A 27320-nucleotide genomic window follows, 5' to 3' on the forward strand; every position below is an offset into this window, starting at 1 on the left:
GGCTCCTCGATCATTCATTATCACTTTCCATTTATTATTTTCTTTGCAGCTCTTATAGCTAAGATCATCTTACCTATCTGAAAAATGCGTGTTCTTTTTATGTCTGTCCTATTCCGTACCATTTTCCAAGCATCTAGAACAATACATGACACATGGTAGAAGCACATTATTTTTTGTGGGATATGTAAATGAACAAATAAATTGAAGGGAGATATTTTCACTCTTTTATACTATTGCTGTTCTAAATGTCATTTTTTTTAGATGAGTCCATATTCATTCTTTGTTCATTGAAAAGAAAATAGAGTAAGTATAGTTTAAAATCTATAATTTTGTTTTGCTTGGCTACACTCTTTCTTCATACAGAGCTATTACCAATGTCTTGTAATAACAATGACTTAATGTATATTGACCTCTTATTTGTGCGACACAATGTGTTGGGTTATCTCATTTATTTATCACACCAGTCCTCTGAATTAGAGCCTATTTTAATCCACATTTAGTAATGAGAATCTGAGGTTTGGAATGTTTCTATTACTTTCCTAAGTAACTGTTCCAAGTTAGCCACACAGCTAATTAATAATCGATTTTATTGTCTCAAATGAACTTTAGGTTCAAAGGAATTGGTATAATGAGGAAATTTGGATTACTGCTAGTGGTGGTAGAAGAGAGGGAAATTTGTACAATGATCACTGGTTGAAACTTTGGTAGCAAGCTCTGAACTCAGCTTATTTAAAATCATTCCCAGAAGAAAGGACAAACCAAAGTCAGATCATTCTCTGTTAATCTCTTCCCTTTCTGTTAGAACAATTATCGAATTAATGAACTCTCAAGGCTTCCAGTACACGAAAATTAGAAAGTCTGACTTTGCTTGACCAATCAACCTTGTTTCTTCGTTATCTAAGAAACAAAACTACATGCAAAATAGAAAGTAACCTACCTATGCCCAACAAGTTTGCAGTTTGAAATAGGAAAGACTAGAAAGAGATAAAATAGTCAAGAAACAGCTAGGAATATAAAAGACAAGACAGAAGAAGAGATTATCTATAAGCAACATCAAACGTCTTGATGAAAACTGAAGGAAAAGGGCAGTTTAGATGTCCAGATTGCTGGCTAAAATTTTAATTTTCTATCTGATTATTTGGCACCATGAAGTATAATCATGCTGAAGCACTTCACAAAGAGATGTTTTAATAATTACTGCTTCTGTTCTAAGGATTTTCTTAGGATTTTCTTTTTCCATATTTATACCTTGAGATAGCAAGTCTTTGTACATTTGGAGGATTAACCCTGCCCTTAAAACTCATTAATACATTCATATAATCATAACATTAGAAAGGCTGTTTTTGAATCTGTAGCAATTTAGTGATGGCTTACTTTATGTCTAGGTCAGCCAGCAGTGAGGGTAAATATTAAAAAGAATATCAGCTAATATCGTTAAGCACTTGCAACATGTCAGGAATTGTGCTAACCACTTTCTGTGAATTAACTCATTTAATTCCACATCAGTCCTCTAAGGAAGGTATTATGATCCCAGTTTCATAGATGAGTAAACTATGTGTCAGAGGGATTAAGCCACATTGCCCAAATCTCCGAATTAGTAAGAGGTAGAGCCAGGTGAACCCCAGGCAACCTAACTTTAGAGGCCAAGTAAGGCACCATTCAACCTTTCAATGAACCAACAGTTTATTTGGGGAAAAATATATACATTTATGCATGAAGTAGCTGAATCATAGCAGATGCATGAGCAGTGATCTGAATGAGTTTATGCCACAAGCTCATTCAGGTAACATTACAATGTGAAAATCAGTGTAGAATAGAGACAGAGTGACTCCTGACAGCATTAAAACTGAATCCCTAGCCAGTAAATTGTTAGACAATTAGTAAGTAGGATGAGTACTTTAAATCTGTTTTTTTTTAAAGAACTTATTGACTCAGATTCTCTGCCAACTAATACAGATTCTCTGCCACCAGAGACTCTGAAATTTCCTGTATTTTTTTCCAAGAAAAAGAAGTTGCCTTTGCATTTTTTAAAAAGGAATAGTTTCCCTTACAACATTATAGTTTGTCTTACAAACAAGCAAACTGAGGTTTGCACGTCGCAGGTGTGACATCTCATGAGCATGCTGTAAAGACATATAAAGACTGGGAAATTCTCATTGCTATTGACTTATACTCCCTATGCCACTTGGTATTTTCCTTCCGGTTCCTTAGAATGGGAATTTTATATTGGGGTGTGTGTGAGTGTGTGTGCACATATGTATGTGTGTGTACACGTGTGTGTTGGGTGAGGGTGGAGCCTCCTCGTGCCATGAAGTGTACTCATGTCTGCCATCTGTAGAACATTACTGAGAGCCACTAAAAGCTTCAGGAGTGTTATGAGGAGGATGATTCAGGCGGGAACAGAATTTCCTGACTGCCCACTCACAGGCACATGGCCAGGAGGTTTTATTTTATTCTCTAGGTTCTTCTCTTCAAGTTCATATGAAAAGATGATGTTGCTGAAGCTGGTGATGAAATGTGTTTGGTAAGAATTGGAATGATTAGCTGCAAAACTCTAATATCCTGAGGGTAGGGACTGTATCTATTTAATTCATCTTTGTATACCAGCATCTAAGATGCTGCCTGGCAGGGAATCAGGATCTAATAAATATGTGTTTAGTGAAAGAATGAATAATAGATAGAGGTAATATTTTATATTTATGGGATTAGATCCTACCAATGAATCATTGTTCTCCTGGTTGCTAAGGAATTGGCAGCTCAGATTACACCGTATGGAATATTTTTAGAACCAAGGCTCTTTGGCCCATTGGCAAAGCCATTCCCTGGTATATGTTAGGGGTGTGTAGATTACATAATTCAGTCAGGAAATATTTAGTAAGCCCTACTATTTACACACTGTTAGAGGGATTTGAGGATGGTGCACTGAACAGTTAGACAAGTCCTTGCTCTCACAGATCTAACATTCTGGCACACTAAGCAATGTAATAAATATATAACACGACTGGTGATGATAAATGCTATGAAAAAGCAGAGAAAGAGAAAAGAGAGTGAGGGAGGAATGCTATTTATATAGAGTAGTTCCAACCATCTTCCCTGGGGAAGGATTGTCCAGAGCCAAGGATCTAATGAAGGTTTTATAAAGTCTGCCTGTATTGAAATTACACAGAAAACTTTTCAAGGGTTTTCATGGCATCCAAATCATAAAGACTTTGGGAAATTATATTCAGAAATCTGCTCAATGAATGACTGGGGTGATAAAAAGCTGGTAACAATGATCAAGAAAGTGAATTTCTAGAACAAAGTATGGGATAATAAGTCAACATGCTTTGGGCACTTGCTACATGCCAGGTATGATGTTAAGCAGTTTATAAGCTTTATCTCAGTTTATCACCAAAAGATTACTATGCAAGGGGCACTTTTTGTATCCTTAAAAAAAAAAAAAAAACAAAGAAAACAAGGCATAGAAAGGGTAGCTCACCTAGTAGGTGGAAGATACAGGGTTGAGCCTAGGTATTTTGAGTTCAGAGCCAATTTATTCCCTTATGGAGTTAAGTAAGCTGCCTCCAGAATCCAACTAAAGATATCCACTAAGATATACTAAGATCCATTAGGATATACTGCTTCTTTGAGATGTATAAAAAAGAGTGCAGTTTAAATATATAAAAGGAATTGTTTATTTAAAAAGCTACAGTCTAACACAAAATGGTATGGTATTCCAGGCAGAACTTTCTATTCCTCAACTATATCAAATTTATTCCTGCGTCCAAGTTTTGCCCCTGTAGATCCCTCTGCCTGTTATGCTCTCTTCGTGTAGCTGACTCTTTCTCTTCAGCTAAGCCTCAGGTAAAATGTACCTCCTCAGAGAGGTTTTCCCTTTCTGTCCTCTTCCTGGTGGTCTACCATCCCCAGCCCTCTCTATCCTATTTATTCTACTTTGTTTTCTTCACAGCCCTTATCACTATTTGAAATCTCCTGATGGTGTTTACTTCTTGTTGTCTTGTTTACATGCTGTTACTAGAATGAAAACACCATGAGGTCAGTGACAGTGTCTGCTTTGTTCACCGGAATTTCCCCAGAGCCTTACTTGGAGATTTCATTGCACACTGTAGAGATTTCAAAGACATTTGAATGAATTAAACGTTGTCCTTGGGGTGTGTAGACTCAGCTCCCTGAGAGATTTACTTCTGTGGATGACCATGTAACTGGTAGCCTCTGTCCATTGCTCTTTGCAGAATGATTAGAGTGCCAGACGGGGAGAGACAGAACTGCAATTGAGACCTAAGAAATACTTGTCTATAAGCACCCAAAATGGGTTGAATACCCTGGAAAGGGCTAATGAAGAGACTGGGTATGAAGTCTACTTGCCAGAGGGCCAATTTGAAGCCTATGTGCAGAAGGGAATTGCTGTAGTTAGCTAAGCACAAGATTACCATGTCAATTTTATCTGACTTTCATTATGTCATGCTTTATTTTAGTTCCCAACTTATTTTTTGCATCTATTAGTTAAAATGAATGGTTTATCACCTTCCTCTCCTTACTAGAATGTAGAGTTCATGTGAACAGGGATCCATCTATCTTTTATATTCAGCACCTAGAACTATGCTCAACTCCTAGTAGGTACTCAAAAATATTTAATAATGGTACAACACCAAATTGTGTCTGTGGACAAAGGCAGGTAGAATAGGAGAATGGAATGAATGTCTCTGTAGTACCTGTTGATCCCCAAGTACTGATCCAGATGCTTTCACATACTTTATTTCATTTGTTTTTCCTGTTAAATTGCAAGGCTTGTGACCTCTTTTTTTTTTGGGCAGGCACCAGGAATCAAACCTGGGTCCTCGGGCACAGCAGGCAAACGTTCTTGCCTGTTGAGCCACTGTGGCCCGCCCAAAATTAATTTTTTTTTTTTTTTGCTTGGTCAGGCACCAGGAATCGAACCTGGGTCTCCGGCATGGCAGGCGAGAACGCTGCCTGCTGAGCCACCGTGGCCACCCTGTGACCTAACTTTTCTTAAGCTAAAGTTTACAGAGTGGACAATGCATTTCTTCCTCCATGTTATAAAATTGGTATGGCTGTGGGAGTGATTCTTTAAGGGAAGGTTGGGTTTCCCTGGGAACCTCAAACTTTAATCAATTCACTGACATTTGTGCTCCAACCTGATAGTGTTGTAACAAATAAACATTTTTGTATGATGCTCAGGAGCATATCTGAGAATCAACAGAGAATTGTTACTAAAGTCTTGGCCACTTCTTCAGCTTTAGGGTCATTTCCATTTATCATTTCAGTTTGGATTTATATGAATCAGAGCCAAAAATACACTTTCCAGAAGACTGGAAATGAATGCAAACGAAGTGATTTTATAGAAGGCTGCTCCCAGGATGTACAGCAAGTCTAGCCTGGGTCAGTTAGACAGGAAAGAAAAAAATGCAAGTTGGCACAGTGGCATGTTTGAGATTGGAGTAAGAGAAATTGTAGGAGAGAGAGTTCAGATAATATCTGACTGTCCCAAATACCCAGCCCTGAGCTCCAAACAGTTAGTAGTGTCTAAGAGGTATAGTGCAGGGAAACACGTAATATATAACCAAGCCCTGGATTACTTTGTTATGCATCCAATGTGGGAAGGATAGCACTTAATTGGGAACATTCTTAAAGGCTTAATACCAGATAATAGTCTTTTCAGCTCATTCTGTGTGTAAATAGGGCCAATTCCAAAGAAGAATGAGCTTCCTTTTAAAAACTGTCACATAATAGTGCCATTACACATACCTTTCTCAGCCATTTAAAAGTACCTTGAAGTTGGTTCTCTCCTGAGAGCTTATCAAGACACACACAGGCAGTGCAAAAGGAAATATTCTTTACAGTGTATTTGCTGTTTCTTTATGCAGAGTGTCTACTCAGATCTGCATAATTCCAAGATATTCACAGGACTACTAGGGACTGTCAAACTACTTTCTAAGGGGGTATAGAGGCCAAAGCACCACAGAGGAGCTGCATGTTGGGTTTTAGTCCCCACTTTTACACTAACCAGCAGTGTGGCTTGGAGCAATTCACATATTCTTGTGCAAGATGGTGAATGGGGTTCCAATGAGGGTTTCTGTGTCTCTTCCAGTTCTGGTTGTTTGGTTTGATGAGCTGCCCTCTCCCACTCACAGGCTGCAGCAGCCATTCAGATGATTTCTCTATACACAGGAAAAGGAGGAAACGAATTTTGCTCTTTTGCTTCTGGGTTCACTTCTAAGGCCTTTCCTTTAGCAGGTCTGCAGCTACACTCTCTTCAGCTGAGAGATGGGAGTATTTATGAACAATACAACCAAACCCTTCTTTCCAACATCACTGCTCTGTGATGTTAAGTCTAGAGTTTCCACATCTTGGATTAAACATGGAGAAGGAAATCATGCAGAATTCAGGGATGTCACTTATATATATATATATATTTACTTTCTGTTATCCTAAGACAGCGTTTCTGGAAGCACTGCACTTGAAATTCCTATATCAGAACATGATAGAACGCTCTTAAAAATGCAGTTTCTTGGGCTCCACTCAGGATTTATTGTTTTATTGGAGGGGGACTGTGGCCCTTAAATCTGCATTTTTACTAAGCCCTGCAGACAATTCTTAAGTACATTAATTTGAGAACCACTGTCCTAGAGTGGTTCTTGTGGGTAATGCCACCTCCCAACTGCTGCTTCTAACATGATTATTCACTCACTTACCCATCTTATTATATACCTACCACATGCCAGGTACAGCCATAAACGAAAGTACAAAGTTCCTGCTCCCATGGAGCTTATGGTGCAGCGAGGCAAATGAATGATAAGTACACACACATATGCAATGCATCAATCGGTGACAGAATCTACAAAGTAAAATCAAAGACGATATGGGCAGTGTGCTCTTTCAGGTAGGGTAGGCAGGAGAGGCCTGTTTGAGGGATGATATTTGTGCAAAGACTTAAAAAGAAAACGAGGAAAAGAACCAGTTGGCTGGTGGAAGAACATTCCAGGCAGAGAGAACAAGTACAAAACCTGGAAGAAGGAACATGTGTGATATGGTTGAGGAGCATCGAGGAGGCCAGTGTGGCTTGAAGGATATTAGTGAAAGGAAAAATCAGAGGAGCTAATAGGGGTTCAGACTACATATGGTCCTTTTAAGCCATGGAAGGACTTTAGATTTTACTGAGTAAAATCAGAAGCCATTGGAGGGATTTGAACAAAGACATTAAACTGTTATAATGGCCACTATCTCATCACTTGTTTGCCCTACTTCTAGGCTGTAGAAACCGTGAAGTCAGGATTGGTGGGATGGAGCAATAATTTATGGTGATATCATATTATACTTTTATATTCATTCCAGTCTCATGTCCTTTGTTCATGCTTTGTCCCTGATTGACTTTCTGAGACAACATAAAAAAAGTATTTTTGCTTGAGAATTGGGTTGAAGAATAAGAAAGCATTGCTAGGGTGGGCCGACCTAGATGGTGTTCATTTATTTATTCATGCCTTTATTTATTCATCCAACACCCAGTCTTTCCTGAGTGCCCACTATGTGCAACAAATTGTGCTGGGCTGCTTTACATTCACTATTTTATTTAGTCTTCCATTACTGAGGTAGGATTTACGATCAACATCTTACAGATAAGGAAATGTAGGCTTACTCAAGGGCAGTGAGTAGGCCAGGGGAAGTGTTGGAGCTTGGATGCAAACCCAAAGGTTGAAAGCAAAAGCCTGTACTTGTTCCTCCATGCCAGAGGTGGAAGGGACAAAACTTATGTTAGCCTACCTGGGATCCAAATCCCAATTCTGCTGCTTGCTAACTGTGTGGTTTGGGCAAGTTACTAAGATAAGGATAATGAAAGTTTCCTCTTGGTTGGATTGTTGTTAGAATTAAATGAGTCAATACATTAAAACACTTAGGAAAGGGCTTGACACCCACATGCTCCTATGTAGGTAGACTCACAAGAGAATTCTTGAAAGAACGGGATCTTTAGCCTGTACAGGACATGAAAACCAACCTCATGCACATGTAGAACTGTCATGTGGAAAAAGCCTCTGATTTACTATTTGGTGGTTCTAAGAAATAGATTTCAGCTCAGCTGAAAGTGAAAACCTAGTAACAGCCACAATTGTCTGGAAGTAGAATAGCCAGGCTTGGTAGGGAGTGAGGTCTCCATGGCTCCCTTGTCAGGAATGTCGCAAGGGGATTCAGGACCCTGAGAGGGCCAGGATAGATGGTTTCAGAGGCCTTCTCCCAATCAGAAAGTCTATGACTCTTTCCAGTGGGATAGAAATAGATGGTCCAAAGTTCTTATGAAAGACAAATAAATTAACCCAGTAAACTAATGTAAACTGTGCTCAATGCTGCAAAGGAAAGGGTATGATATCAGAACATGATAGGGCTTTGTAATGGACTGGAAAATCAGGAAGTTTTCCCAGAAGAAATGCCACTTGAGCTAAGATGTGAAGGATGAGTAAAACTTAACTAGGCAGAATTACAGAGGGAATTTTCCAGACAAAGGAGAGTATGATTTCAAAGCTCCAGTTGCCAGAACGTCATGGTGAAGGCAAGGTTCTGAGAGACGGTCCTAATGGCTGGGGCACAGGGACAAGAAGGAGGAGCACGTTGGTCCAAAGTTCTGGGTTAGTTACTTTTTTTTTTTTTTTTTTCAATCACTGAATTGTGTTGGATTTAGGTAGGGCTTGAAATCTCATAGCCAATATCAAGCCTTTTGGGTTTGTGCTACCTGCTTGGCTCCTGCAGGAATTTGGATTCCCATCCATATGTTTATACCTCTTATCATCTTTTGGTTATAGGACCATGAAATGAGGAATTAATAATTAAGGTAGGACATGACTTCCTAACCTTTGCTCATCAGACTTATTTTTGGTCAACTCTCTCCTGAGAGGGATACCTTCCTGTTTATATATGAATATATATGCATGTGTACTATTCTATCACAAGAATTTGAGGCAGCAGCAATTTCTTACAAAGTAAACATACTATGAAAACGTTATTACTGGTTCTGTCCTAAGAAAGTCTTTCTCATCCCTTTATATATCATGTTTTAAAAGTGCTATATTTGGAAGAACAAGTTCACCCTATTTCTCAATGCCTGGAATATTTACGACCTCCTTAAAACAGAGCATGGTGTGTTCCTGGCATTACTGATTGAGAATAAAAATTTATTTGCCTGGATTTCAAGACAGTAGACAGGTTTCCCTGTTCATAATACTGTTCTATTTAGGTGCAGTCACAAAGAGACAATCAGATTTAAGCATACCTGCAACAGGAAGGACTGCATTTAGGGACCATATATCTTTGTTCTGGGTGTCCAACTCCTTAAAATATGTACATATACTCTTAGCTCCTTTAATCTATTCTCTTCACTGCAGTTGAAATAACATTACGTGATGCAAATGTGATCAGTTTTTCCAACATTTGGATCTCTTAGTATTTCCAAATGTTCTTTGGAAGATTAAAACAAAACTCCATAATTCATATCCCAAAGGCATACACGGTTACCCCGCTCTACACCCTCATTCTCCAACGTGCTCCTCCTTCTTGTCCCTGTGTCCCAGCCATTAGGACCTTCTCTCAGAACCTTGCCTTCACCATGACGTTCTGGCAACTGGAGCTTTGAAATCATACTCTCCTTTTTCTGGAAAATTCCCTCTGTGATTCTGCCTAGTTAAGTTTTACTCATCCTTCACATCTTAGCTCAAGTGGCATTTCTTCTGGGAAAACTTCCTGATTTTCCAGTCCATTACAAAGCCCTATCATGTTCTGATATCATACACTTTCCTTTGCAGCATTGAGCACAGTTTACATTAGTTTACTGGGTTAATTTATTTGTCTTTCATAAGGACAAGGACCATACCTATTTTTTTACCACCAGTGAACTCATTGACCGGCCAACATCTGACACCCAATAGAGACATTGGCTATGTATGGGCGTGTGTTTGTATATTTTGAATGACTGACTGAATGAATGAATAAATGAATAACTTCTCTTACAAGCATATTCACTTTCTACTGAATTTGCTGCTAAAATTTCCTTAAAGGTAGCTTTTCCAGGGGTCAAACAATGGGATCTAGAGTGGACTTTCATATACATGTTTGAACCATACATTTATTTGCCTCCTGTTTGTTTTTTCTACCTGTGCCCTGTCAGACATTTGTGAAGATAAAAGCCTTGGTCATCTCAGCCCATCTTTTCTCCCAGCTCAATCTGCCAGTGAAGGCGCAATGACTCAGAAAACTAATGGGCCAGTCTCTCTAATGATGGCAATGAGTTCACTGCCGGTGATTTTTCTATTAGATTTATAAAATTGAGTCAAAATGAAGCAATTGCCTTGGGGCACAAGAACCAAAGTAAAACAAGGAATCAGAAACACAAATAAGAATAGCAGTGACCAGTGTATGTTACAGGCAAACACCTCTGAAGGTGATGTAGCTTGAAAGAATGAATAAATGAAAAACAGAAGTTCCTTTGGATGGGAGGAACACAGAATTCGCAATCAGATCAGGATGGTGTTACCACTTATAAGAATTGGGCAAAGATATTGTCATAGTAGGTAGAGTACTAACTATTCAGTGGCTACCAAGCACATTCCACTCAATACCTTTAATTCCTACAATAAACATGAAAATGAAGGATTATTGCTACTATTTTAAAGCCGAGAAAATAAAGGCTCAGAGGATAAAAATCATTAAGTCATGATTGGAAGTCTGGTTTATTTGATTCCGGAACGGAAGTCCTTTTTCACTAAACAGTTCATCTCACCAGTCCTCAGTGTCTTCACCTGTAAAATGGGAGACACTACCTTGTAGAACTGTTGTGATAACTACCCCCATATGATAATAATACATGGAGAGTGCCTGCTACTCATCGGGCCTTTATTAAACATGAGTTTCCATCATTTCTCTTTCCTAACATTCAGCTGCTGAAATTATTTTATGAATTTTATTAGGGGTTCTTTAAAATAGCTTACCAACCACAGCTTCACAGAGCACAAATCATTTGACCCTCACCCCAACATTGTGAGGTTTTATTATATTCCCATTAAACTCTGAGGCACAGTAGGCTTAAACAATTTCCAAGGGACACCAATGTCAGGTGAGGACCAGAATCTAGGCCTCGGGACTGCTGGCCCAGGATTCTTTCCTTGGTCACATTATAAGAGTCCCCTGGGCAAGACTGGATTTCTGGAGCTTCCACTGACATGAACCATTTATAATAATAATAGTTAACTTTCACTGAGCTCTTAATATATGCTGGGTACTGTACTATACACTTTAAATGGATTATTACATTTACTCGACAAAGCAACACTCATTTTATAGATGAAAAACCAGGGCCCAAGAAATTGAATGACCCTTTAAATTAGAAGATTTTTAAAAACCAGTACCAGAGTATAAAATATGAAAATAAATTCACAGCTACTGTGGAGCAGACAGATGCTCAATATGATTCTATTGGTAGTGAACGTAGATGACAATGACCTTGAATCTTCCCAGGACAGACACATTAGGGGCCTTGGCTAAAAGCAGCCTCTTATAGGCTGCAGGATTTTACTCTGTCATTCCAAAAACAGCCACAACTGATCAATCTCTTTCTTCCAGCGCTCGTCCCTTGAGGTTCTAATATTTTACTCACATCTGACTGTTGTTTATCACAAGCTCTGATTCCCAACGCTGACTGCACATAGCATTCATCTGGGGAACTTTAAATTCTAGGGTTGCCGGGGCTCATTTCCAACAGCGCGGGGGTGGGGAAGGCCATGTGCATTTGCTGCAGGTAATTCCCCCACACAGCCAGGGCTAAAACCTACTGGTAGCGTTGTGTGCACAGGCATATTTCTCCCTCACTGGAGTGTAGCTTCATAAAAGTAGGGATAGGGGGCTTTTACATCTTATAACCTCCCGTGTGCTGAGAACAGTGCCTGCAATGTGGTAGGCAAGACAGCGAGGCAGACCGGACTCAGGGGTCCTGTGATCTGGGAACAGACCTTGATCTATCACACATTAACTGTGTGATTTGGGGTAAATTACTAAGCCATTCTGTGTCTTGTTTTCTCATCTGTAAAATGGGGGAAATTAATTGTACTTTTCTCATGATGTTTTTTGTAAAGTATATAACACAGGACCTGGCACATAATCAGCCTACAATTAATACTAGCTATGTGGGTAGGCAAAAAGATTCAATCAACATGAATTATTAATGCCTATACTTATGTCTGTCACTGTAGCATAGTGTAATGGGAATACAAAAGAATAATAGGTACTTTACAAACCTATTATTTTTCACTCTCATAACAATTCTTTGATATGTTATTAGAGAAGCAAATAGACCAGTAAGTTACTAAAGGCCATCCAGTAGGTAATTATCAGTGCTGGGATTGGAACTCAGGTCCACCTGACTCCAGAGCCCCTTGTACCCACTTTATCACTAAGACTTCACACATGCATTCATTCATCCAATCTACAAGTATATATGATTATATGCTAGAAAGTATTCTGGGTACCTAAGACAAAGGTCTGAACACGATAGACAAAGCCTCTGCTTTAATGTTGCCTTCTCTAGCAGTAGACAGGCAATAAATAGGTAAATGAACATATGATGTGTTAGGAAAAGATAAATGCTATGAAATAAAAATAAGAAGGTTTGAAGTAACTGGGGTGGTGTGTATATGTATGTGCTTGTGTGTGTGTGTGTGTGTGTGTGTGTGTGTCTGTGTGTGTACACAAGTGGTATTTAAGATAGGAAGGCAAAGGAAGAATCTCTGGTGCAGAAACATTTGAGTGAAACATGACAAGACATGACTGGACTGTGGATATTTTTAGGTCAAGCTCAGAGGATATACCATAGAATTGGAAAAAGAATATGAGAGAAAGAGAAAAATAAAAAAGACTTCAAGGCTATTTTCTTAAGTAATTTAGGAGAATGGAGTTCTCACGTACTGAAATGGAGTAGAATGCAGGACAAACAGGTTTTTCTTGAAAGGAAATCAGGAGTTCTATTTTGAGATCTCTATGATGCATCTAAGTGGAAATGTTGGGTAAGTAGTGGGAAGTACAAGTCTGTATTTCAGGAGAGGGGTTAGAGCTGGAGATATAAATTAAAGAGATCTTATTTCAGACCACGGGACTGGATGAGCTCACATAGGAAAGAGGGCTGAGTCCTGGGCCCTAATATTTCCAGGTAGGGGAGATGATGAGGAACCAGCATGGGGGTCTGAGAAAGACTGGTCAGTGAGGGAGAAGGAAACCACGAGAAAGTGTGGCCTCAGAGGCCAACACGAGAAATTCTTTCAAGAAAGAAGCAGCAATCATCTGAGCCAAAGCTGCTGGGAGGTGTAGCAAGAGGAGGCTTGACAGAGGGTGACTGGATTCATCAATGCAGTGGTCCCTGCCGACTCTCAAGAGCGGTTTTGGTGGGATGCTGGGAAGGAGGGAATTGGAGTAGAGGAAAACAGCAAAAGTGAGTGGAGATGACTACTTTATGGAATTTTTCAGAAAAAGGGAGCAGAAAACGGAGCAGTAGCTGGAAGAGGACATAACATCAGGAGATGGGTATTTAAAGTGGAATGATTTACAGCCTGTTGTGGACTGCAAAGAACGATGCTGTAGGGAGGGGGGAAATGATGATACTGGAGAGAGGGGAACATTGCAGGAATGATGTGCTTGAGTAGAGGAGAGGAAAAGGGATCCACTTCACAACGGGAGGGTTGACGTTAGATTACAGCAGAGACAATTCGTCCACCATACTTAGAAATGTATGAAAAGATTTACAACATAAAGTCACATCAAACAACCTAAGACTTGGTCTCATTTAATCCTTACAATAATGCCTTGAGTGTTACTATCTCCCTTTTACAGACGAAACAGAGAAAGACTTTAAATGCAGGTGTGGATTTGTGAAGATGAGAGAGATCTACGAGAGAACCAGTAGTCAGGGAGGCCGTGGGTAGAGACGGGTTTGACATGGGCCTCAAAGAATGCATTGGATCTAAATGAGAACTCCACAAATATTAAAAGGGCAGAAAAGACAGTAATGAATTCATTCTGATCATGCACCCTGGAGCCAGACTGCATGTGTTCTAATCATAGTCCTTGCACTTAACAGCTGTGTGGCCTTGGGACAAGTTACCTACCTTCTCTGTGTCTTGGTTTCCTTATTTATAAAATTAGGGTAATAATATTTAACTTACAGTGTTGTTTTGAAGAATACACATGCCCCCCACACATACATTTATATTCACCCACGATGTAATTGTGCAAAACAATAGCAAGGACTGTAATACCTGTTAATTGTTTTATTATTACTTACATAAGGAGTTAGAAAAAAGGAGTATTTTTTCCAGAGTGTGTGTGTAGGTGTGCATGCCTATGTGTGTGGGGGGGGGGGGCAGAGAGGGGGAGCACTTCCTGCCAACTTGTATTTGGGTATCATTGGAAGATATTCTGCTTTAAGAAGTTTCCTCCTCTTGAATAAGTCATTACTGATAGGAAAGAGGTGAGTTTGTTCAGTCTCTCTACGTTCGGTCCTTCATCTAAGAAGGATTTGTTGACCATCTACTTAATGTCAAGATCTGTGCTAAACCAGAATGCAGAGACTGAAGATGAATAGGGCAGAATCCCTGTGCCCAAGTTGCCACCCAGGAGACTAATATGTAAATAGACCATTTTTCAATATACTCTGAAAGCCGTTCCTATGCTCAGGCTCAGAAGGAAATGCGCAGTACAATAGAAAGGTTAAGAACGTTGGTTTTAGATTCAGGTAGACTTGAGTCTTGGCTCTGCCACTTTACTAACTGTGGCATCTCTAGGTCAGTGTCGTCATCTACATATGGAGATAGTGATGTCCGTTTCCGGGGACTGTGCGAGGAGAGATTTTATGGGCTAGGCCCTCAGCACACAGCAAGCCATGCACACGCTCTGTGGTGAAGCTGCTGCTTCTCCTTCTCATTTCTTCTTCCCACTTTTATTGTGATTTGTGTGACTCATAATAACAACTCTGACTTGTCAAGCTGGTCGAGGAAGTCTTCCTAGAAGGACTTGATTTGAGCTGAGATTTAAAGGATGGCACGCAGCTGTAAGAAGGACAATTCAGGAAAAGAAAGGAGCACACAGCAAGGCATATGACCAACTAAATTTGTTGGGTTATGAAATAAGGCTTTCCAATGTCTGATGCCAAATTAAGTTCACTGGAAAATATTGGGGCAAGCTTCCTAATACTTTCATTGCTGTGGGTCTCCCCTTGCCTTCTATCCTTTCTCCCTCCACCCCCCACCCAATCTAAGCCCTGCCATCTCTCAAATGACACGTTCTGGTCCCTGCACGACTGGAGTGACTGTTTTCAGCTTACTCCACACAACAGCCAGAGCAAACTTTAAAAAGTCAACGTAACTCTCTCTCCTGTCTTGAATGGTTTCTGTTTGGTTGTGATTGTGATTTTTTCCTTTAAGCCTGAAACCATTTTGCTGGATGCATCCTCTTGCAGCAGTGGGAGAGAGTTATATGCTCCCTTTATGCAGTCCACAGAGAAGGGAAGACAGTATGATTGTCTTCTCAAAACCCTGTTCATGCATCGGCTTTATTTGACTGCCTTTTCTTCTATTTGTTTTCCCTTACTTCAAGTTAAAGAAGCCCATTGTAATAAAACCGGTGGCCACAGAAAGCCCGGTAATCTCAGTGATTAAGACAACTTGCATGCATGTAAGAATTAATACTTTTTAGAATGTTGTCACAAATGTCTTACAGATAGACAAAAATTTATACACTAGCCTTGCTATTTGTTGTACTTTTATTTAACAGAAAGCTATTGAGCCTGCCTCTGTGCATGGTATTATGCTGGTGCTGAGATCACAACAGTAAAATTACAAGTGAGTCTTGCTTCCATGAAGCTTTCAGTTTAGCAAGGGGACAGCTGTTAGCAAAACAATTACATCAATCTATTTATGATGACTAACTGGGATAAGTGTGCTGAAATAAAGAAACCCAGTTCTCCAGGAGTTGTGATCACCCAGAGGTCAGGAATGATTTTGCAGCTTGAGGTAAGAGTTGAGGAGTAGAATGAACAAGGCAAGGCATAAGGGGCAGAGGAGTATCCCAAAGGCCTGTGATTGGAGGGAGTAAGATTGAAGGTCCAAAGGCAGCCTGTGGGGCTGGAGGCCACACTAGAGGGACTAGGTTTGAGGCCTGGCTGGAGAGTCAGGAAAGCATGAGAATAAGGCAGGGTCTTGCAGGCCATTGAAAGCCACTGAAAGGTTTTAAATGGGAGCACATTTGTGTTTGTGAGTTGGAGAGTACTTGATCATATATTAAAGATTAGTCTGCCTACAATATGGAGAATTGAATCTCCATCTGATAGATGAAGAAATAAGTTTGAGGGTCAAGATGGGAGAGGAAAGGAAAAAGGAATATGTATTGACCACATATTGCTGATTTCCCCTACACGCAAACGTTTTACCATACATAATGTGCCTAGATATTGCCTTGGATATAGAAAGTACAATATGGGAAGGCTTTGTATTATTATTATTATTATTGTTATTGCCACTTGTATGTGGAATTCTAATTTTTTTTTGCAACCACTTGTAGTGGTTTTGAATTGTATATCTTCCAGAAAACCATGTTCTTAAAGCTCGTTCGTTTCTGTGAGTGTAAATGTAAAGAGGACCCTTTGACTCGTTTCCTTCAGTTAAGACATGGCCCAGGGTGGGTCTAAATGGGATAAATACAGAGAGAAAGAGAGAAAGTTATGGGATCAAGAAGCTGAAAGCAATGAAACCCAGAAGAGAAGGGAGAGGCGAGCAGACACCACCATGTGCCTTGCCATGTGCCAGAGGAATCCAGGATTGCCAGCAGCCAGTCTTCAGGAAGAAAGCATCATCTCTGATAATTCCTAGATTTGGACATTTTCATGGTTTCAAAACTGTAAGCTTGCAAGCTAATAAATTCCCATAGTTAAAGTTAATGCATTTTATGATATCTGCTTTTATCAGCAAAGCAAACTAAAATATGGTGTATTATTACCCATGTTTTACAAAGGAGGAAACCGAGGCTCAAAGAGGTTAAGTAACAACTGTATGTCACCCAGTTGGCATGCGGTAGAGCTAGGATTCAGGAGCCCATGAACTTCTCATGTCTAAAAAATACCAACAATGTCGAGGCAAAGCTGGAATAACCCAAGTCTTCTAAGTAGGATGGTTCTGTCCCCTGAGAAGTCTGGGAATTATTGAACTTTTTAAAAATATTCTAGAAAATTTTTTTTTTTTTTTTGGTGCATGGTCCAGGAATCAAACTCAAACTCACGTCTCCTGCAAGGAAGGCAAGCATTCTACCACTGAACTACCCGCACACCCTAGAATTATTTTTAATGGGATTGTTTAGGTCATTTGTTTTTATCTGACTTTCACAGGGATCTCTACAAATTACTCATTCTCCGCTTTTCCAGTCAAAGAAACTGTGAAGTTCACAGCCATAATTTTTCCAGAACAGCCTAGAGAGTGACATGATTGCTAACAATATAAGCAGAAAAACACACATTCAGATTTATTCTCTCATAATTCACTCCTTAAACAAAATTTAGAGAAACCTAAGTGTACCAGTTTCTGATGATGCGGTGATATGTTTAAGGAAACTATTCATTAGTTAAGATGGTACAAAAGATAAAGAAAACATGACTAAGAATATATATGAGAGAGGGTGGGACACAAAAACAGGCAGCACCTATCGTGCTAAGCTTTACTAAGAACTTTAGCTGCATTGTCACATTTAATTTTTATAACATCTTGGGAGTTCAGTTGACTTGGCACTGCTTGCCTGGGCCTCGTGCCTTTTCCACTATCCCCCAGTGCCTCATCCATGATGCTAATAACCTTAGCCACTGTCTTCATAAAATCTACAGCCAATTTAAAGGCTTTTCTCCCCATCTTGTCCCCTACTCCTAAATCTGGTGATACCGGCTAAAGCAGAGATTGATTAATTGACATGAACAAAATGAGGTTTCAGTTTTGGTTGGATTAATAGTTAAATTTGATTTCATAAAAACAGCTTTAAAAGTTCTTTTTTTGTGGTGGGTTTTTTGCCCATATAACATAGAATATTTACTTTGATTAATATTCAAAATAGCAACTGAATAGACCAAGTGTTTGGTTTCTTTGTTTAAAGGGGGATCTATCAGAAATATAAAAATCATTTAGGCAGCTTCCTATATGGGGTATGCTTAGGTCTTTTGTATTGGGAAATTATTCCCCTGGAGCATTTGATTCATGCCCCTCCAATCTACCCAATCCCAAATATATATAGGGACTTACTAGTTTTATCTCCATGAGGGAAGAAAGATGTCTCAAAGGTTCATTCCTTAATAACTTTTAAGGGAAACATCCAATTGAAAACAAACCTATGAAATGTCAATGTTTATGAAAAATACTACTCACATTCTCAATTGAATGGTGACCCCCAAACCTCTACTTCCTTTTCCTGAGGGTATTGATTGAAAATCAAGTTATGGTTTAGCATATTTTAGGTTACACTGCTCTTATTTTATATACACAGCCCCCAATCTCAGGCTCCTACTTTAAGTATAGGAAACAAGGGTGGGTTTTTAGAATGGGCTGGTCATCAGCTCAGTTCCAGAAGTGTGTGGCTGGACCTGAGGGAGAGTGACTGTCCTCAGCCTTCTTTAATCAGGGACCCTGGTAGGACAACCCCTCAGGCTGATGGCCAGCCAGGCAGTTATTTTTCTTGAAATTGTTCCTTTTCAGGGATGTGTCAGAGCAAAACAAACAGGCAAGTCATATACAGAAGATGCACAACCAGATACTGAAGGAAGAAGTGTTAAAACCTGCACTGCTTAGTTGAAGGTGGATTTCCCATGATGCTTACAAGATGCATGCATGCACACTCAGAAAGTACACACGCGTGTATGTATATCATGCTAGGTTAGCAGAGGAAATCCCCAAAAGGAGCAAGAACTAAGGGCTGTTTGTACAAGGATCAGCTCTCCCTTGCCTTAAAATATCAACTCGGGACCCCCACAAGACACATTTCCAACAAGTGCTGAAAAGTCAGTAGGGTTCTTATTACTCTGCAACCTAAGCACAGACTCCAGGTGAACCAAACAACCAACAGTACCCATCAGGTAGGAAGCTAATTCTCTTCTGCTTATTGCTTTTTTGGGCATCCACCAAGTTACTAAACAGACAGTGACAAAACAGAGAACTTAGATAAATGTATGTGGCAGCATCTCCTGAAACATTTTTTTCCTTAACACTAGTTCTAATGACTTGTTTGCGTGCTAAGTGGAATGAGGGAAATTGGCCAAATATTCCTGAATTGTTTTCTCATCAGCTGCATCAGCTTCAAGATCACCTTTTCAACATTATCCTGCTCTTCAGAAAATAAATTTCCCTTTCCTTGCAGAAGACAGGCTGATTTTAGAAGCAGATCTAAGTCTGTTAGAAACAAGCTTTTGCCAGGAATGACAGTCATCTAGTAGCTACAGAAAGCAGTGTCAGCAGAGCCTGTGGAAAGTCATATACCAGCCCACTTCTTCTCACCCACCCAGACACTCTCCCTCTCTCTTGTCTGTACCTTCCGTGTGGCAGCTGGAAGAGAGGATGGTGTTCGGAGGTCTGAAGATGTAAGGCAGGTAACGAGAGAAGCATTTCATCTTCCAAAATAAAAAATAAAAATCTAAATGAAAAACCAGTCTTCTGAATCCATATTTCTCTCGGCCTTTAAAGCTGGCTACATCACCAGTATGCTTAGGAAGGTTCTCTCCCAGATCTGCAAAGCTGGGAAGCCCGAGGAATAACTGGAGATGGGTCCCATTTTGCCATCAGCACCAGGAAGCACTGCCTTACATTTCTGCATGCAGCTCAAACTCAGAAGCTCCCAAGCAAGCTGGGATATAGCCTCTTCATTGGCTGCAGCTCCTCCGAGCAGGATTTGCTGAGTAAGTCAGCCCTGCATGTAAACACACGCTGAAATGCCCTGCCTAAAACCTCTACCTTTTTGCCTGTGGTCAGTTACTCTTTTAGCAACAGAAATCCAGCAGGGTATGGGAGTAGCGAGGATAAGTGACTATCTCTTATTTAACTGAAAGACCAGATGAAACAAAGACAGCATAGTTTTCCCCTCTGAAGAGAGATGGCTGTTAAAAGGAGCCACCGTATGCAATACCAGGGATCTCAGGAATATTAAAGTACAGTGCAATGAAATGGGTCTCTGTCCCCACCTAATCTAGATTTAGTTCTATGTTTTTTTTTTCTTAATACTAAAGCCCAAACAATAGGTCCATTTATCATTTAGGTGAAGCCAAAAGCTGGGTTGGGTTGTCGGTGACAGAGGGCTAACACAGACAGATTCTGTGCTCCACCGCTGCTTTTTTCCCTGCCAGCACTCACACTGAAGCAATAACTTTGTTCCCAGTTGTTTATTGTGCAGATATAGAGCCACAACATGAGATTACAGTCTAAGGCTGATGGAACTGACCCTCTACCAACCAGTGTGTCCTGATGGCTTATGAAACATGGAAAAGGTAAAGTGACCCAAGGATAATGCCAACTTGACCAAAACATTCATGGAAATTTCAAATAAGGGAGAGAAAGAAGAGAAGAGAGGAGGGGGGGGGGGGAGAGAGAGAGAGAGAGAGAGAGAGAGAGAGAGAGACTGACTGATTATTAAGGGATATGACCAAATACATATAATTTGAAATAGGGAAGCTGGTTTGAATTTGGCCCATAAAATATTAATGACTTTGTACCATTTATCACTGGAAGAAAAGCACAAGGCATTAGTTTGGGATTAAAAGATCTGTCAAAGACATTATTGTGTATGAGGAAGAGAAAGAGGTGAATGTCCTTTGTGTTGCATTTGCAAGGAAATGATTTAAATGTTCTGTAAAATAAAACCAATATACCCCTGAGCGAAGTTTTTAAAAATTAGATTTCATATAAAATTGTGTTTTAAACATCTGTTAGAATAATGTTGAAGCCTCCTTGGGCACATCTTTTTACAATATATTTAACTTAGGCTTGGAGAGTGTGATGGTTTGGAAATGTATTCTCCCAGAAAACTATGTTATTAAAGCTAATCCATTCCCTTGAGCATGAACCAATTGTAAGTAGGGCCTTATGATGAGGTTATTGCAGTTCGGATATGATCCACCTCATTCAGAGTAGGTCTTAGTCCTCTTACTGGAGTCCTTTATAAATGGGATGAGGAGAGAAGGAGAAAGAACCACAGAATCAAGAAGCCGAAAGCAACAAAACCTGGAAGAGAAGGCAGAGACCAGCAGACACTGCCCTGTGCCTTGCCATGTGGCAGAGAGGTCCAGGATTGCCAGCAGCCAGTCTTTGGAAAGAAAGTATGGCCTTGATGATGGCTTGATTTGGACATTTTTCTCAGCCTCAAAACTGTAAGCTAATAAATTCCTATAATTAAGCTAACCTATTCATGGTATCTGCTTTCAGCAGCCTAGGAAACGAAAACTGAGAGCATGCTGTGCTGCCCAGGAGAGCAAAGTCTTATAGCTATAAAATAATACAGTGCCAGCCCAGGCTGAGATAATGCAAACCAACTGTTTCAAACACCACGTATCAGATTTGTGGACCATGAGATTTGATGACAAAACTGATTACAGCCAGGCTGTTTAGTCCTGCTATAATCATGTAACCCTTAGCCTCCTTAGCCCCAGGGATCCAGCAAGGTGGGGACATCCAAAGTAAGGTACTGTTTAAACAGTGCCTCAGTAGTTTGTTTTGGTTTGATGGGTAATCTTAAAGACATGGCAAGAGCATATCGAGAAATATCATCCTAAGAGATGCTTCATCTCTAGTCCATGTTCAGCAGTGGGGCAGAGTGGAAGGAGTGTGAGTTTTTGTGGTCAGTCAGACCTAAGTTTGAATCCCAGGGTTTTCATTTAGTGGCTGGATAGAGATCCAATATTTAACACCTGTGAGCCTAAGTTTCTGCATCTACAGAATGAGAATGACAGTGAGGGTTTCCTCACATATTCTGTAAAGAACTACGTGAGACAATAACCATATAGCACCTGGCACATTGTCGGCACTTGACAAATTGTCATTTGTTTTAGTTTGCCAGACTGGCATGACAACAACCACATACCATGTTGATGGGTTTAAACAATGGGGATTTATTGGTTCATGATTTTGAGGCCAAAAGAAGTCCAAAATCAACATATCAGCAAGGCTTGCTTTCTCCCCAAAGACTGCAATGTTCTGGTGCGGGCTACTGACAATCCTTTGGGTTTATTGGCTCCTGTTACATGGTGATGCCCTCTTCCTTCTCACTCCTTGACTTCAAGGTCTCCAGTAATCTGGGTAAAGTCCTACCCTTGTTCAGTCACCACGTCTTAACGAAAAATAACACCTTCAAGAGGTTCTCTTTACAATGGGTTCACATCCATAGGGATGTGCATTAAGATTAAGAACGTCTTTATTGGAATATTGAATTATAATTCAACCTATCCTTTTGCTGTTGGCCTTCTCTGAGTTTTTAAGTCCTTGCATAGGCCGAAGAGCAGTCGAAGAGCAGGGAACAGTGAAGAGGGTGGCTCAGTGGTTAGACAGCCTGAGTTTAATTCTGTGTTTGATATCAACTTACTGTGTGATCTTTGGCAAGTTACTAAACCTCTCTAAGTCTCATTACATAATTAATAAGAATAATAATAGAATCTCATATAATTTTGAGGGCAAAATTGAATGGTTCATATAAAGAGTTTAGCACAGTATCTAACACATTGTAAAGTACCTCCTAAATTTAATCATCATTCTCTGTGATAGTAATATTACCCCTTAATCACAGTGCTTTACTGTATTTACTTACCTATTTTATCTAAACAATGAAATTGTGAACTATTTGAAGGAGAGGTCAATGTTTAATTCTTATCTGTACCTCCAGTGTCCCATACAGTGTGTGCACCGAATAGGTAGCAAATAAATATTAGTTTAGTAAGTGAATGAATGAATACATATGGGAGGAAGCTTATGGAAGATGTTCTGCACATTTTGTGGGGGCCCTTCATAAGATGAATGAAGTGAACTTGACCTTATCAAAAAGGTGGAATAGATCATTGAAACAAAGGTGCTATGAAATTATAAATATTCATGCTTCAACCTTGTATAGTTCAGTCTAGATAAACAATAGGAAATTATGAAATGCCTTTTGAGTAAATAGTAGGCACTTGGTAAATACTTCCTGAGTGCAGATATGCTCACTGATGTTGCTGCCCATAATTACCCATAAAGAACTAAGTAAAAAGACTGTCTCCTCCACTGGGAACAAAAGAGCATTGGGGCTAGTATCCAAGTCCCAACTGGGCCATTCCAAACCCATCAATACCTAAGGACCTCAATTGAAGTTGTCTTCCCAATGTAGATGCCTGAGGTAGTGTCAGATCTAGGTGCCTTCTTTACTTATACACAGACTGGGCAAGGGAAAGAAAGAACAAATTTAACATTTTCTTGAACAAGTGATTCTGAGGCAGGTGGTTTTTATTGCACCATTTGCATGGTTTCAGTGTGTTTTCACATCCTTTTTCTCTTTAAGTCTCTGAACAACATCATTTCACAGCACAGAAAACAGGCTGAGAGGATATAACTATTTATCTAAAGACAGCCTCAAAGGAGAGCCATTGTTTCTGCATCAGAAAGAACAGGTGAGATTGTGAAAAATACAGACGTGATAGTTTCCAAGCCTAATGATTCAGACTTCCTGGGGGTCGTCATGGGTTTACGGGTCCAAGTAATTTTTATATTTGAAGCTTGGGAAACTCTAGAATAAGGTGTTAATTTCATGCTTTGGCCTGAAGGGTAAGGGTAACAGAAGGGAGGGGTAAGTGGAGAGAACATTAGAAAGTTTTCCAAATACCCTTTTCTTAAATTATTTTTATCCAACAATTTGTTGCTACCTTGAATGTATATCTGGTACTAGGTTGAATGATGATATGATACAGTCTCTGCTCAAAAGAATATATTAAAGAACAAAGACTGATAAACTGTTATAATGTAGCCTCATGGAGGCTGTAACAGCAGAAAGTAGATCTGAAAAGATTCTTAGATAAGGTGTTTGGAGATTATAGAGTCCCCAAAGCTCAATCTTAGCGATCTATGAGTTATTTAGGCATTATTTACAAAAAAAGCTCCTGTTAAAAGGCAATTATCTTAGTGGGAGGTATAGCAAATGAACAGTTAATAGTTATTAACTCCATAGTGGGATTAGACTGATAAACGTGCTGTCATTGGGTATAAGAGCAGGGCCACCTAGAGGGGGACGGATTTTCAGAAGGAAGGGGGGCTCTAAGGCAATGGCAGAGGTGACCGGAGGGCCCATGGGTGGGAAGACATCTCTGAAAGGCAAACCCATTGTTGGTGTCATGTGAGAAGGATCCTTTGGTATTGTAGAGCAGAGAACAAGAATAAGAAACTTCCTAGAAGACATCTACATTTGAGGTTTTGACATCAATAGCAGAAAAGCTATTAATTGGGCATTTCTTGAGTGCTATACTATGAACCAGACAGCTACAAGATTTTTCCTTATACTGACCTCTGGGGATATCTAAAGCAGTCACTTCTGCCCTGCAGAGTCCCAGCAGGAGTCCCTGCCATGGGACCAATGGACTTGAGGCTTCCCAATGGCCTGTTCCCTTCAGTGTCATTCCCAAATCTCACAAGAAAGTTGCCCTGAGTTGATTCCCTTTTAGCAGGTTCTCACAACCTCCTTTGGGGTTGGTTTTTCATGACATTTTGTCATTTTGCTAAGAAAGAAACTAAAGCCAAGGGGGAAAATCGCTTATTTAAGATCAGTCAGAATGAGCCGGCTCTGAAATCAGAGCAAAGCAAATTCCTATTCATTCTTCAAATTTCAGATAAAATGTCATATATTCAGGGTGAGTTTCCTAATGCCTCAGGCTGGGTCAAATCCCTGATAAAGACTCTCAGATATCACCCTCCCCTTTTATAACATTCATTCTTATTGAACATACTTACTGACCATCTGCTTATGTCTGGTGCTATGCATGGTACTAAGGAATCAATAGTAAACAAGACAAGGCGGGCCACGGTGGCTCAGCAGGTAAGAATGTTTGCCTGCCAAGCCCGAGGACCCGGGTTTGATTCCCGGTGCATGCCCATGTAAAATAAATAAATAAATAAAATAAACAAGACAGCTGCAGCCCTGCCCTCTTCTTGGGGGATAATGATTGTTCCTAGGGTATAGGGCCATGGTGATGAGATAATTCAGTCAAGTGCTTAGAAATGTTCCTGGCACCAAGTAAGTGCTATCCAATTACTTTGATAATTACTATTTAGTATTTCACTCCTTTGCCAGACTCTAAGTCGCAGGAAGATCAAACTTTGACTTTTCTGTGCTGAGTTCTGAATATGAAGTTCATTACCTGGTGCATAATAGGAGTTTGATAAGTATTTACTGAATAGAATTTGATTGAGCTGAACAAGAAGAATCATGATATATATTCCCACCCCCTCACACCTCTCCAGCCATTGTGTAAATCTCACAACTTTGTAAATTATTATCTGGAAGAAAGAGGACTCTTTCTTATTTAATTCATTCATCCCATTCATGAACAAAGCAGTTTAAGCAGCTACTAAGTGCCTGGCACTCTTCTAGATGTTGGAGATACAGCAGTGAATAATATACTCATTTAGCTTACTTAGTTTATATTCTAGAACAGGAAACTAGACAATCAACAATAAGGATTCCATCAGATGGGGAAAAGTAGAACGGAGAATATAGAGTGGAGGATGTGGCAGAGAGCGAGTGCTTTGCTTGGGCACTCAGGGGAGACTTCTTTGAGGAGGTGACATTGTGAATGGAGACCTTAAAGGCAAGAAGGAGCAGGTCAAATGATGGTTCTGACTCTCATCCAACTGCTGCACACTGCCATGTGCCCTCCCAACAATTTACTCTTCTACTTTAAATATTTTAAAATTATGACATTTAATGTTTGTTTTATTGCTCTAATATTGTCCTGTGAGGGCAGATATCATGCCTGTCTTGCTCACCATTGACTTCCCCAAACCAAGCAGAGGGGTCAACAGGGACTTGATTTACATTTTCAATTGTCAGGCTGGATCAACTGGCTCTCTTGGCATGTGACTAAAGCACGAGAGAGGTAGGCAGTTACAGATAAGGCTAAAGAGGGCTTTGAAGATGGAGGAAAGGCTCAATGTCAAGCAGATGGATCCATGTAGCAAATAAAAAAACAAAACTTATAACAGAAGATTTGCGGTGTTATTGAAAAGACTATAAAAAGAAAAGCATAATAAAGCCTAGCATATTTTTCACTAAATTTTATGCATTGACTCTCATATCACTTATAAAAGATAGACAAATAATACATTCTAATTTATAAAGGGATGTCAGAGCAAGTGGGCAGTACAATTTTTAAAATTTGAGCTATGGAAATGAATTTAATAGATGACAATAGTCATAATAATGACAACAATCACCAAATCTTACTGAATTTTCGCTAGGTTCCAGTCACTTTGCTGAACACTATACCTAGAATAGTTCTAAAATTTAATCCTCCTGGAAAACTTATGATAAAGTAAATGGTATTATTTCATCTGTGTATAGATGAGGAAATTTGCATTTTGAAACTCGTTGGCATTTGCTCAGGGCTGGTGAAGTTTACTTCTGACCCATTTGAAAGAAAGGATTTGTTAAGAAAATGGCTAGCATAATCATGCAGGTAAAATCTAACCAAATTCATGCACATACCTATTAATGTCTCTGGAGATTCATCATGCAGTGAAAGATTACTATTTTCACGACAGGGTGCTAAGGATTAGATGAGCGTGTAGGCACAGTGTGTAAAGGTGAATAGAGAGGACACAAACAACAAAATAAGGAAAAAAGAAAGAAAGGAAATAAATTAAAACATGAATATGAATACACTAAAATTACAGAAGGGCCATAAGAAAATAACAGATAAAATGGAAACTCTCACACCTAACTGGGACATTGGGACCAATTCCAAGAAGACTTCTTGAAGGCGATGGTATTTGAGGTGGGGTTTGAAGGACAGGGAGGATTTGAATCTGTGGAGACATGGAGATGTGAGTAGGAAGAACATTCCAGTAGGATATTGTATCAATCTGGGTTCTCCAGAGAAAGAGAACAAGCAGAATATGTGTGTGTGTATTTTATTTTAAGGAATTGGATCATGTGGTTGTTGGACTGGCAAGCACAGCATTCATAGGACAGATTGACAGGCTGGAGATTCCAGGAAGAGTGATGTTTTAATCTTGGACTTGAAGTCCCTAGGGGAA

This window comes from Tamandua tetradactyla, chromosome 20, assembly GCF_023851605.1.
Source record: "Tamandua tetradactyla isolate mTamTet1 chromosome 20, mTamTet1.pri, whole genome shotgun sequence".
In the NCBI taxonomy this organism is placed as follows: Eukaryota; Metazoa; Chordata; class Mammalia; order Pilosa; family Myrmecophagidae; genus Tamandua; species Tamandua tetradactyla.